The sequence below is a fragment of the Pelodiscus sinensis genome, chromosome 27 (assembly GCF_049634645.1).
Source record: "Pelodiscus sinensis isolate JC-2024 chromosome 27, ASM4963464v1, whole genome shotgun sequence".
NCBI classification, from domain to species: domain Eukaryota; kingdom Metazoa; phylum Chordata; order Testudines; family Trionychidae; genus Pelodiscus; species Pelodiscus sinensis.
This window is the reverse complement of record NC_134737.1, coordinates 16,567,402-16,580,161: the sequence shown is the minus strand read 5'-3', so window position 1 is coordinate 16,580,161 and position 12,760 is coordinate 16,567,402. Positions and strand designations below refer to the sequence as shown.

General features: G+C 44.1%; 1 protein-coding gene across 7 annotated transcripts in view; it reads left to right on the top strand.

Annotated features, from left to right (window-relative positions):
- Nucleotides 1-12,760, top strand: part of KDM5B (lysine demethylase 5B) — a 145,550-nt gene that overhangs the window by 34,368 nt on the left and 98,422 nt on the right. The gene's annotated exons all lie outside the window — the stretch shown is intronic.

Sequence of the window (12,760 nt, the reverse complement as noted above, 5' to 3'; positions counted from 1 at the left end):
CATATGCACAGCTTGAATTTATTATGAGTTTTATGCCTTAAATATGTTTTTTCAGTAGTCTTTTCTGAAAGTATCCTATTTGAGGAACTTCTTCCATTGTACTGTCTGAATACATAATATAGCAGTAAAACAGGAAATTTGATGTTTAACCAATAGTTTTTCATTGAAACATTAGCATCAGTGTTTCAGTAAATCCAAAAATCTAAACTGATCAAGACTGGTGAAGCTAACTTTATAATCTTTAAATTAGTAGGTACTTAAGGAAGCTCCTCAAAGAAGTAATTTGTTCATCTTTACCTGTTTAACACAGCTAGATGCATCTCAGTTGTATTGCCCATAATAATTGTGTATAAGTAGATGGATAAGTATCAGTTGCTTTATATGTAAGGGATAGCTGATATGAAGCATGCTTATCATTCTTCAAACTATTTATGTAGTGAAAAATCTTTACAACTTACTCTAAAGACTCTTAAATAAATCTGCACACTTTTTCCTAAGATTTTTCTAATTCAAGCAGCCAAAGTATTATAAATATACCAGTTCTTGTTCTTTTGTTTTCTATTTAAAAACTCAGCTCAGGCTGTCTATACACTAGAATGATTCATCCTAGGACCCATCCTATTCAACGTATTGAGAAAGGGGTAAACAGTGAGGTGGCAAAGTTTGCAGATGATTACCAAACTGTTCAAGGTAGTTAAGACCAAAGCAGACTGTGAAGAACTTCAAAAAGATCTTCTCAAACTAAGTGATTAGGCAACAAAATGGCAAATGAAATTTCATGTGGATAAATGTAAAGTAATGCACATTTGAAAAAATAACCCCAACTATATGTACAATATGATTGGGGGCTAATTTAGCTACAACTAATCAGGAAAGATCTTGGAGTCATCGTGGATAGTTCTCTGAAGATGTCCACGCCGTGTGCAGCAGCAGTCAAAAAAACAAACAAGATGTTAGGAATCATTAAAAAAGAATAGAGAATAAGACGGAGAATATCTTATTGCCCTTATATAAATCCATGGTACGGCCACATCTCGAATACTGCGTACGGATGTGGTCTCGTCTCTAAAAAGATATACCGGCACTAGAAAATGTTCAGAGGAGGGCAACTCAAATGATTTTAGGGGTTTGGAACAGGTCCCATTTGAGGAGAGATTAAAGAAGCTATGATTTTTCAGCTTGGAAAAGAGGAGGCTAAGGGGGGGAGGGAAATATGATATGGGTCTGTAAAATCAGGAGTGGAGAAAGTGAATAAGGAAAAGTTATTTACTTGTTCCCATAATATAAGAACTAGGGGCCACCAAGTTAAATTAATGGGGAGCAGGTTTAAAACTAATAAAAGGAAGTTCTTCTTCTCACAGCGCACAGTCAACCTGTGCAGCTCCTTGCCTGAGGAGGTTGTGAAGGCTAGGAATATAACAGGGTTTAAAAGAGAACTAGATACATTCATGGAGGTTAAGCCAGGGTGGGTAAGGAATGGTGTCCCTAGCCTCTGTTTGTCAGAGGGTGGAGATGGATGGCAGGAGAAGGATCGCTTGATCGTTACCTGTTTGGTTCACTCCTTCTGGGGCTGAATGGACCTTTGACCAGTATGGCTATTCTTATGTTCTTATCACCAGACGTTTTGCTAGTTTACAGTTGCTTATATGGTGTCAAGAGTGCATGTACTCTTGACTCTTCTTGCTGGCATCTCATCATAAGAGGTTGTATTGGCAGATGCTATGGTGCATTGTGGATAGGCATCTCAATGTCCCAGCACCACTGTCCAGTGCAGTGCTTTGTGGAACACCCAGGTTCCCACTAATCCCTTTTCTTCCATCCCATAAAGCTTCTTCTAGATGATCATTTTCATGCCTTTTTAATAATTCCCACTGTTCATTGTACTGCTTTTGTTCTCTTTGCCATCTCACTAATTAGAATCATGCGTCCAGGACAGTTAAATGGAGTTCTTGTCTTGTAGAGACAGGATGTGGTTATTTTGTATTTGCAGAACTTCAGTGACTGTAAAACCGACCAGTGGCACTTTGAAGGTGAGATGGGACATACTAAGGAGGATGAGCAAATGGATGTGGACGGTGCATTGAAGCATTTTGAGGCTTCTGACATTTGTTAATCAGCTCCACACAGTGGGTCAGCATTTCTGGGACCAAGAAACAAGTGCTGAGTAGTGGAACACATCACATTGTGATACGCATCTGTGCCAGTCAGCAGTGGCTACAAAATTGTATCCAAGCCATCCAGTACAGTGACACCAGAATGAGAGCTGCTTTGACGGTGGAAAAGCATCTAGCAATCATTCTCTGGAAACTTTCAGCCACATACTACTAGACTGTGGGCAGTCCATTTAGATTTTGTAAAATCTACTGTGGGGACAGTTGTCATGCTGGTGTGCATGGCCCTGAAGCCTTTTGTGTCACACAATATTGTGACTCTGGGCAAAGTGCAAGAAATAGCAGAAGGATTTGTTGTGGTGGTCCTGAGAAAGAGGCTGTGTGTGTAAAGCTATAAAGGAGATGCAAATTCTAGTTCTGGGCTATGCAGCCTTGCCATAGCTGTGCAAATACTGGTGTATCATTGGGTACATTTTACTGACATCACTCTTGGATAGACAGAGAGGTGTAGCAAATGCATTTTAGGTAGACTGGATTTTTCCAAAAGATACAAACATAGACATACTTTCCAGACAGTCGTATAAGGTGGGGTTGAAATGCTGGTAGTGATTCTGGGCATTGAAACCTATCCTTTGCTTCTCTTGTTTATTAAACCATATACAGGCAGTCCCCGGGTTACATGGATCCGACTTACATCGGATCCCTACTTACAAACGGGGTGAGGTAACCCCGCTCTAGCTGCTTCCCCCCAGCAGACCAGGGAGACACGAAGCTAGCGCCCCCCCCCCCCCCAGCAGACCAGGGAGACGCGGAGCGGCTTTTCTCAGCAGACACCTCAGCTTGAGAATAAAGGACTGAGGGAAGTGAGGTGTGGGAGAATAAAACTGAGCTCTGGAGAAATGTTTGGCTAGAGTTTCCCCTACAATATGTACCAGTTCCGACTTATATACAAATTCAACTTAAGAACAAACCTACAGTCCCTATCTTGTACGTAACCCAGGGACTGCCTGTAGTGGATGCCTGCATTAGTAAGGAAAGTTAATTTAATGTCTGATGTGGTGCAGGATAACTGTTAAATTTGCTTTTGCTAGGTTGAAAAGTCTCTGGCAATGTCTTATGGAAAGGCTAGATCTCAGTGAGGCAGCTATTCTTGTTGTGACATGTTATGCATTGCATAATATTTATGAAGCAAAGGGAAGGGAGAACTTTACTGTCATGGTGGAAATGGGATATAGAAAGGCTGCTGATATTGAACAGACACACAGGGCAATAACCAGAGCCCATAAAAGAACTATGTGGCTGCGGCAGGCCTTAAAAGATTGCTTTAACAGTACATCATTATTATGGTGCATTACTTTGTGTTTCGCCTTAAATATGTATTATAAATTATTTATAAATATCTGTTATGTTTTTGGTGAGAGTAAGTGATGGCTTGGTCTTAACATTTGTTTGACACCCAATAAAGATTTTTTCCAGAAAACCAGTTGTGTGCAAATTAACAATTAACAAACTTATTAGCAACATATTAAACTTTAACCATATTAAACTTTATACCTATATTACTAGTGTTAACTAAGTAAACTGCTTGGTGTTGGCTTGACCTTGAATTATTCACAGGTCAGTGTGTGCATGTTTTCTGCCATCAAAAAATTGTTGGGAAAAGCCTGCAGATTGTGCTAGTACTTTGTGTGTGGGTGATGTTGGAGTATGTGGTCTTGGGGGGGAGAGTGGAGGAGGCTTTGCATGCTCCCCTGCCCCCAGGCCAATCAGGACCTGGGGCGGGGGAGCTGTGTAAATCTTCCTTTGCCCTGCCCCGGCCCTTGGAGGAGGATGAGTAGCTCCGTCCCTTCCTGTTTAGGCCTCGCCCAGGGCTACTTCAAACATTTTTAAAGTGGTCTCTGGGCAAAAATTACTGCCCAACCCTGCTGTAGACACATCTTCACTTTCCCACTTCTTTTGATCTGTGCCAGTCTTCTATCAGATGTGAGTGGGTGGCTGTCAAGGACACTGAAGCCAAGGAGTGTGATGTACAAAAACGTAGAGATTGTAGACTTACAATGGGAGTAGAAAGGAAGAGAGAAGTTTCAAAATGCCCTAAAAAGATCTTTATAAAGTATGTGGTAGTCAGATTAGTTTTGGTTCAGTTTTCTTTGCAACTGCTCTGTAGCTCCTGGCATGGTGAGTAACATGAGGTTCTCTTTGTAAGTCCATAGTCATGATGGTTGGGGGCTACTGGTTGTCCTAGCATAGGCATATGAACCTCGTAGTAAGAGTAGCTAAAATTGTTAGAGGAAGAGGTGACTGTGGCTGATACCACTCACTCGTAGGAGTGACAAAGGTCAAAATAACGTGACTCAGGGCTGCCCTGCCCTGTTCAGTGGTCATGCTAATTGGAATCATCTCATAGTATAGCAAGGTCTCCTATCGAGGGAGATGCAAGCTCAGCCTTCCTAGAAATGTCTGGATAAGGACCTGAGTATGTCTCCTAGATTTATGAAGATTGTATAAACTTCAGTAAAATATTCCTCAAGGGTGAAGGTTTTTTCCCAATGCATAATACCAGGAGTCAAAGACAAGAATCCTGGAGCCAGTGACCTAATCTCTACCTCTATTCAAGCAGCACATGAGAGGGATTTCTTTTGATCTGGGGAAAATGGACTTGTAACTCAGAGTACTGTTTTTTGGTGTCTGCATTACATGCTGATTCTTAAAAATCAGGTATTATGGTTGGACAATCACTGGGTTGCTTATAAGAGATTTTTAATTTCCTGTGAACTTCATTGTTATGGTGAGATTGTAATAATTGGTTTTTCTAGTATGTTAGTGTTTTGTAATGCTGAAATTCTACCATGATGCCAAACATGCTGACTTAGACTCTTATTTTATCACTAGTACAAGTTTATTTTAAAAACTGGCTACTTTCAAGGTGAATTCCTTTGTTCTCTAATTACATAAATGAATGCCATTTGGAATGCGGGGATGTGTACTGGTGGGGGAGGTTTTGGGCACAGTGAAAACAATGGACTTAATCATGCTGCAGTACACCTCCCTATGTTGCCTTCTTCCTCTTTGGGCTTGTCTTGATCAGATTCAGCTATGTTTCAAAGAGCTAGTTTTCTATGGGATTTGAATCACTCCTCGAAGCAAGTCCTTATTGGCTACTACTGAGTTTTCCCCCTCTTAACTTCATGACATCACTTTCTGCTGAACTGTGCTGATCTAGTGCGCTAGATGCTCTTGCAAATGGGAATAACAGCAAAAGTGGAATGTCTAAGATGCCAAGAAGTCTTAAAGGTTGGGGTGGGTTTCTCATTACTGTGGACTCCTCCCTCCCCCCCGCCCACTGCAGAGGTCAGAATTGTGAGCGAAGCAGTCATTGTCATAGGGACACAGCCATTGCAGGAATGGTCTTACTGCCACAGGCAGTACCCACACTGGTATTCCTACTTGCAGATGTTTGTTGGGTGAGGACTTTAGTCATTCAGGGAGGTGATTTTATTTTGGCAACAGAATGCCTGGGTTTTGCTGTCAGGATTCATATTTGAGTTTGGATACATGCAAACAAATTGTGGTGGTAAACTTTAGACAAATTTTGTAGTGTGAATTAGGACCCTGTATAAGTTAAGGACGCTGTCATCTTTAACATCAAATTGCCTTGGGTTTGTATCAGAATTGTAATGTTTTCTGAACACTCATATATTTACTTCTAACTTGGTATTTACTAATGCAGTCATGGTTCTTTTAGCTGCTGCCTCAGCATGAAATTCCTCTTGTTCAGATTTTTGGTCCTTTGAGATACCTGTAGATTTTCTCGGTGGCTCTGCTGTACTGAACTTACTCCTTCCTCATATACCTTTGAAGCACCTGAATGTTCCAAACAGGACCTTGCTGAGAGTGGTCAGTGAGGGAGGTGCTGCCTAATTGTTCTAACCCCTATGCTGTGTCTCTCCTTCACAACACTGTTCCATTGCTTGCTTGAGATCATCAGCTTGCTAAAGATAAATCCTAGTAAGGTACATTAGAAGCAGAGTTTGCAGCCACAGCAGTCTCAATGGGAGACATATACTCACAGTTGTCATTGTTCCATTTAAGGGTGACATGGACTTAAATTTGTCACTTTTGAAAATGGGACCTTGGTTCCTAATGAACTTGTGCACTTTTGAAAGTGATCTGAAAGCCACATCATGGCTCTTCTTTGGCTTCATGCCTCCTAACTTCTTGAACATCAACATTTTATTAGATTATATTAAGACCTAGTCTTCGAGAACTCCTGTCTGAGACCGTCTCTTCTGTAGGAGTTGTCCTTGTTAGGGCATGTTACCTGCTTCTCTTAGATGGGTCTATCTGTTGCGTTGTTTTGCTCTTCAGATTTCATTGTCCTTTGTTTGGTTATACAGCTAAAGAAGCATATTCTAATTCACTTCTCCAGGACTTCAGAAACACAAATTAAAGGTTGATTGACAGTGTCTTTTGCCTTTCCAGAATGTGAAATGCATTGATACTTATGCTGCTGAACACCAGGAAATACAGAGGTCAGTGCCATCCCAAGTACCATATTTGGTAGCTGGTGCATTGATGGCACCATTGGCCTCCTCTGCTAAATGCCTTTTGGTAAAGACATCTTGAGGGCTGCCACCTCCAGGTACATCAAGAGTTAGTGGCCCAGACTTCTGACTTCCTAAGTCCAGAAAAGGTTTCTCTTCCTCCTCTCCTCTCCCCCTGACATCTGTTGGGAAACCTATACGGCAGTACACAGGCAATCCAGGAAGTTTTTGGAGAATGTTGGGGATAACTTCTTGACACAAGTGCTGAAGGATCCGACCAGGGGCCGTGCGCAGCTTGACCTTCTGCTCACAAACAGGGAGGAACTAATAGGGGAAGTGGAGGTGGGTGACAACCTGGGAAGCAGTGATCATGAGATGGTAGATTTCAGGATCCTGACCAAAGGAAGAAAAGAGAGTAGTAAAATACACACCTTGGACTTCAAAAAAGCAGATTTTGACTCCCTCAGAGATCTGATGGGCAGAATCCCATGGGATGCTAACATGAAGGGGAAAGGAGTCCAGGACAGCTGGCAGTAGTTTAAAGAAGCCCTATTGAAGGCACAGAAAGAAACCATCCCGACGCGTAGCAAGAGAGGCAAACCTGGTAGGAGACCGGATTGGCTTACAGGGGAAATCCTTGGTGAACTTAAGCTCAAAAAGGAAGCTTACAAAAAGTGGAAACTTGGACAAATGACCAGGGAGGAGCTTAAATGTATAGCTCGAGAATTCTGGGGGGTTATCAGGAAGGCGAAAGCGCAAATGGAATTGCGACTGGCTAAGGATGTGAAGGATAACAAGAAAGGTTTCTACAGGCATGTTAACAAGAAGAAGGTGATCAGAGAGGGTGTGTGGCACATACTGGATGAAGGAGGTAACCTAGTGACAGATGATGTGGGGAAAGCTGAAGTACTCAATGCTTTCTTGCCTCTGTATTCACGGATAAGGTCGGCTCCTGGACTTCTGCGCTAAGTGACACAAGATGGGATGAAGATGGACAGCCTGTGGTGGGTAAAGAACAGGCTATCCAGGTTAGGAACTATTTAGAAAAGCTAAACGTACCCAAATGTATGGGTCCGGACTTACTGCATCCGAGGGTATTGAGGGAGTTGGCAAATGTCATTGAGGAGCCTTTGGCCATTATCTTTGAAAAGTCATGGAGATTGGGAGAAATCCCGGATGATTGGAAAAATGCAAATGTAGTGCCCATCTTCAAAAAAGGGAAGAAGGATGATCCAGGGAACTATACGCCGGTCAGTCTTACCTTGGTTCCTGGAAAAATCATGGAAGGGATCCTTAAGGAATCCATTTTGAGGCACTTGGAAGAGAGGAAAGTGATTAGGAATAGTCAACATGAATTCACAAAGGGCAAGTCGTGCCTGACCAATCTGATTAGCTTCTATGATGAAGTAACTGGCTCGGTGGATATGGGAAAGTCAGTGGATATGATATATCTTGACTTTAGCAAGGCTTTTGATTAGGTCTCCCACAATATACTTGCCAGCAAGTTAAGGGAATGTGGATTGGATAAATGGACGGTAAGGTGGATAGAAAGATGGCTAGAAGGCCGGGCCCAGCGGGTAGTGATCAACAGCTCGATGTCAAGATGGTGGTTGGTTTCTAGCGGAGTGCCCCAAAGTTCGGTTCTAGGACCGGTTTTGTTCAATATCTTTATTAATGACCTGGATGAGGGGATGGATTGCACCCTCAGCAAGTTTGCAGATGACACTAAGCTAGGGGGAGAGGTAGATAAGCTGGAGGGCAGAGATAGGGTCCAGAGTGACTTAGACAAATTGGGCCACAAGAAATCTGACGAGGTTCAATAAGGACAAGTGTAGAGTCCTACACTTGGGACGGAAGAATCCCAAGCATTGTTACAAGCTGGGGACCAACCAGTTTAGTAGTTCTGCAGAAAAGGACCTGGGGGTTACAGTGGATGAGAAGCTGGATATGAGTCAACAGTGTGCCCTTGTAGCCAAGAAGGCTAATGGCATATTAGGTTGCATTAAGAGGAACATTGCCAGCAGATCCAGAGATGTCATTATTCCCCTTTATTCGGCTTTGGTGAGGCCACATCTGGAGTATTGTGTCCAGTTCTGGGCCCCCCACTTCAAAAAGGATGTGGACACATTGGAGAGGGTCCAGCGGAGGGCAACCAAAATGATGAGGGGGCTGAAGCATATGACCTACGAGGAGAGGCTGAGGGACTTGGGTCTTTTTAGTCTGCAGAAGCGAAGAGTGAGGGGGGATTTGATAGCAGCCTTCAACTTCCTGAAGGGAGGTTCCAAAGAGGATGGAGAGAGGCTGTTCTCAGTAGTGACAGATGGCAGAGCAAGGAGCAATGGTCTCAAGTTGTGGTGGGAGAGGTCCAGGTTGGATATTAGGAAAAACTATTTCACTAGGAGAGTGGTGAAGCCCTGGAATGAGTTACCTAGGGAAGTAGTGGAGTCTCCATCCCTAGAGGTGTTTAAATCTCAGCTTGAAAAAGCCCTGGCTGGGTTGATGTAGTTGGAATTGGTCCTGCCTAGAGCAAGGGGCTGGACTTGATGACCTTCTGAGGTCTCTTCCAGTTCTATGGTTCAAGCAGGACATACCCAAGGTCATGCTCATCGTACTGCTGTGAATCTGCCAGCAGTGGTTTGCTACTGTAATGAGCATTGCGATGCTTCCTCCATGGCCTTTGCCTCTTTTCCCTGCTCTTTCAGGACTCAGCAATCTACTCCACCCAGATGTGTTGTTGCTTAACTTCACGGCACAGTTGATCCTCCATGCTCAGCCATGGAACAATCAAGCTCTGCGGCAATTCAGCAGGTTCTCTTGGGAAACCACAAAACCTCAACCAGGCAAATATATGTGGCCAAGTGGATTAGGTTCTTGGTGTTGGCTGAGCAGAGAGTTCTCTCCCTGTTAGAGACTCCTATTCAGACCATCCTTGATTATCTTCTCCATTTGAATGAGGAAGGCCTGGCACTGGCATTCTTCAGAGTGTACCTGGCAGTGATTTCTGCTTTCCATCTACCAGTAGAAGGCCAGTCTGTATTTTCTCATAGGATTCTGACCGTCATGCTAAGGGGTCTTGAGAGGTTCTTCACGTGTGTACAGCTTCACTTTCCCCATTGGAACCTTAATATGGTCCTCTCCAGTCTTACTGGACTGCCTTTTGAACTATGGAGATGTCCTTCTACACCTGGAGGTGTCCTTCCTGGTGGCGATCACAATAGCTAGGATAGTTGCATGCTTTGACTTCAGAGCCCCCATACACTGTCTTCTTTAAAGACAAGGTCCAGTTGCGACCACACCCTGCTTTTCTATTCAAGGTGTTCTCAGCCTTCCTCATGGGTCAAGATATTTTCCTGGGATCTGCTCTCAGGATCTACATAAATTCTTGCAGTGTTACTAGTTGGTGGGTGCAAAGCCATCATCACCTGTCAGGGCCCATTCAACCAGATTGCAGGCCGCCTCCTGCAGTCTTCCTCACCAGTGTTCCTATCCAGGATATTTGCAGGGTTGCAACATCGTCCTCAGTGCACACTTTTGCTATTCACTATGCTCTAATGCAACAAGCCTGAGAAGATGTGCCTTTTGGAAGAGCAGTGTTGCTGTTGGCACGTCCATAAACTCCTCCCACCACCAGGGTTACTGCATACAGTCACCTATGGTTAATGGACATGAGCAGTTGAAAAAGAAAAGACAGTTACCAGTTTCCGTAACTGTTGTTTGAAATGTTGCTCATGTCCATTCAGCATCCCACCCTCCTCCATTGTCAGAGTTTTTTCCACAAGAAGGAACTGAGGGGGAAGGGGGTATGGCGACACCATATATAGTGTGGCATGTGTGTGCCATTCTGAGGGGGGGAGAACTGAGCCTGTTCCTACGAATACTGCTAAGGGAAAATCTTCTGGCACCAGTACACGTGGTGAGTGTGCACACCTACGTTGAATGGACATGGGCAACACATCTTGAAGAAGACCAATAAGGGAAATAGGTAACTGTCTTTTTAAGGTTTTGTTCTCACAGAGTTAGGAAACTTGCATCTGCTGTCGGCAGAATACTTTCAGTCAGACACTTCCTGTCTACAAGATTGCTTTCCTCTCTCCTTTTGTGAAGAAACCTCTTTTCTCTGTCTTACTGTGCATGTTCCTAAAGTATGAGCCATACAGTTTTGGCCCTGGCCCCTCATGTATTTTGTTTTGGTTTTGGGGGTGACACTGGAATGGACCAACAGGAATTGCCTCTTCTCTGCTGTCACAGTGCTTGGAAGTGTTCATCGTTATACTCCTTATTTTGAGACATCTTTCAAATTACCTATTCTTCAGGAATGATGATTTCAGAACAACTGTAATGTTAGAGAAGGGTAAATTACTTGCTTGTCAGTTCAACTACTTAGCTTAAAAGTATCAGAGGGGTAGCTGTGTTAGTCTATAAGGTGCCACAGGACTCCTTGTCGCTTTTGCAGATGTATGCATCTGATGAAGTGGGTCTTTGACCACGAAAGCTTATGCTCCAATAAATCTGTTAGTCTATAAGATACCGCAGGACTGCTCGTCGCTTTAGCTTAAAAGATATTTCCCATCCTGATGGAGAATTCTCACTCACCCATACATCTTATATGTTTGATGCATTTAATTAGATCAGGCTTGTACAAATTATCATAAAAGAATGTTCATCCTCAACTGAATATCTTTACCATACCCTTAAAGACCAGGGTAGGCCCACTGGTCAGTGAGGAGGGAGAAACAGTAACAGGAAACTTGGAAATGGCAGAGATGCTCAATGACCTCTTTGTTTCGGTCTTCACCGAGAAGTCTGAAGGAATGCCTAACATAGGGAATGCTAGTGGGAAGGGGGTAGGTTTAGAAGATAAAATAAAAAAAGAACAAGTTAAAAATCACCTAGAAAAGTTAGATGCCTGCAAGTCACCAGGGCCTGATGAAATGCATCCTAGAATACTCAAGGAGCTGATAGAAGAGATATCTGAGCCTCTAGCTATCTTCTTTGGAAAATCATGGGAGACAGGAGAGATTCCAGAACACTGGAAAAGGGCAATATAGTGCCCATCTATAAAAAGGGAAATAAGAACAACCCAGGAAACTACAGACCAGTTAGTTTCACTTCTGTGCTAGGGAAGATAATGGAGCAAGTAATTAAGGAAATCTTCTGTAAAAACTTGGAAAGTGGCAAGGTGATAGGAAACAGCCATCATGGATTTTTAGAGAATAAATCATGTCAAACCAATCTGATAGCTTTCTTTAATAGGATAACAAGTCTTGTGGATAAGAGAGAAGCAGTGGATGTGGTATACCTAGATTTTAGTAAGGCGTTTGATACAGTCTCGTGTGATATTCTTATCAATAAACGAGGCAAATGCAAGTTAGATGGGGCTACTACAGGCAGTCACTGGGTTACGTACAAGATAGGGACTGTAGGTTTGTTCTTAAGTTGTATCTGTATGTAAGTCGGAACTGGCGTCCAGATTCAGCCGCTGCTGAAACTGACCACCAGTTCTGACTTACATACAGATTCAACTTAAGAACCCCAAGCGTCCCCAAGTCAGCTGCTGCTGAAACTGACCAGCAGCGGCTGAATCTGCCTGGGGCAGAGCAGCTGGGGTGCTGCCGGGTTGGTCCAGTAGTGCCCAGAGCGGCGCTGCAGGACCAACCGGCAGCACCCCAGCGGCTCTGCCCCAGGGTCCACAACAAAAGCCTGGTCTGCTGGGGAGGGGGGGGGGGCACACTAGCTGCGCACCTCTCCCTCCCCCAGCAGACCAGGGACACGGGGAGCAAAGCCGCAGCAGCAGCGGGGTGCCGCACCTCTGAGGTTTTGCTCTGGCAAAGCCTCAGAAGCGCGGGAACCCGCCGCGGCTGTGGCTTCACTCCCGGTGCCCCTGGTCTGCTGGAGACGGTCTCCAGCAGACCAGGGGCACCGGGAGCAGCTTTTCTCGCCCCGGAGGTCGAGGTGGCGGATCGCTGCCTGCGAGCTCCGGGGCGAGAGAGCCCCGTTCGTAAGTGCGGATCCGACATAAGTCGGATCCGCGTAAGTCGGGGACTTCCTGTATAAGGTGGGTTCCTAGCTGGCTTGATAACCGTACTCAGAGTAGTTATTAATGGT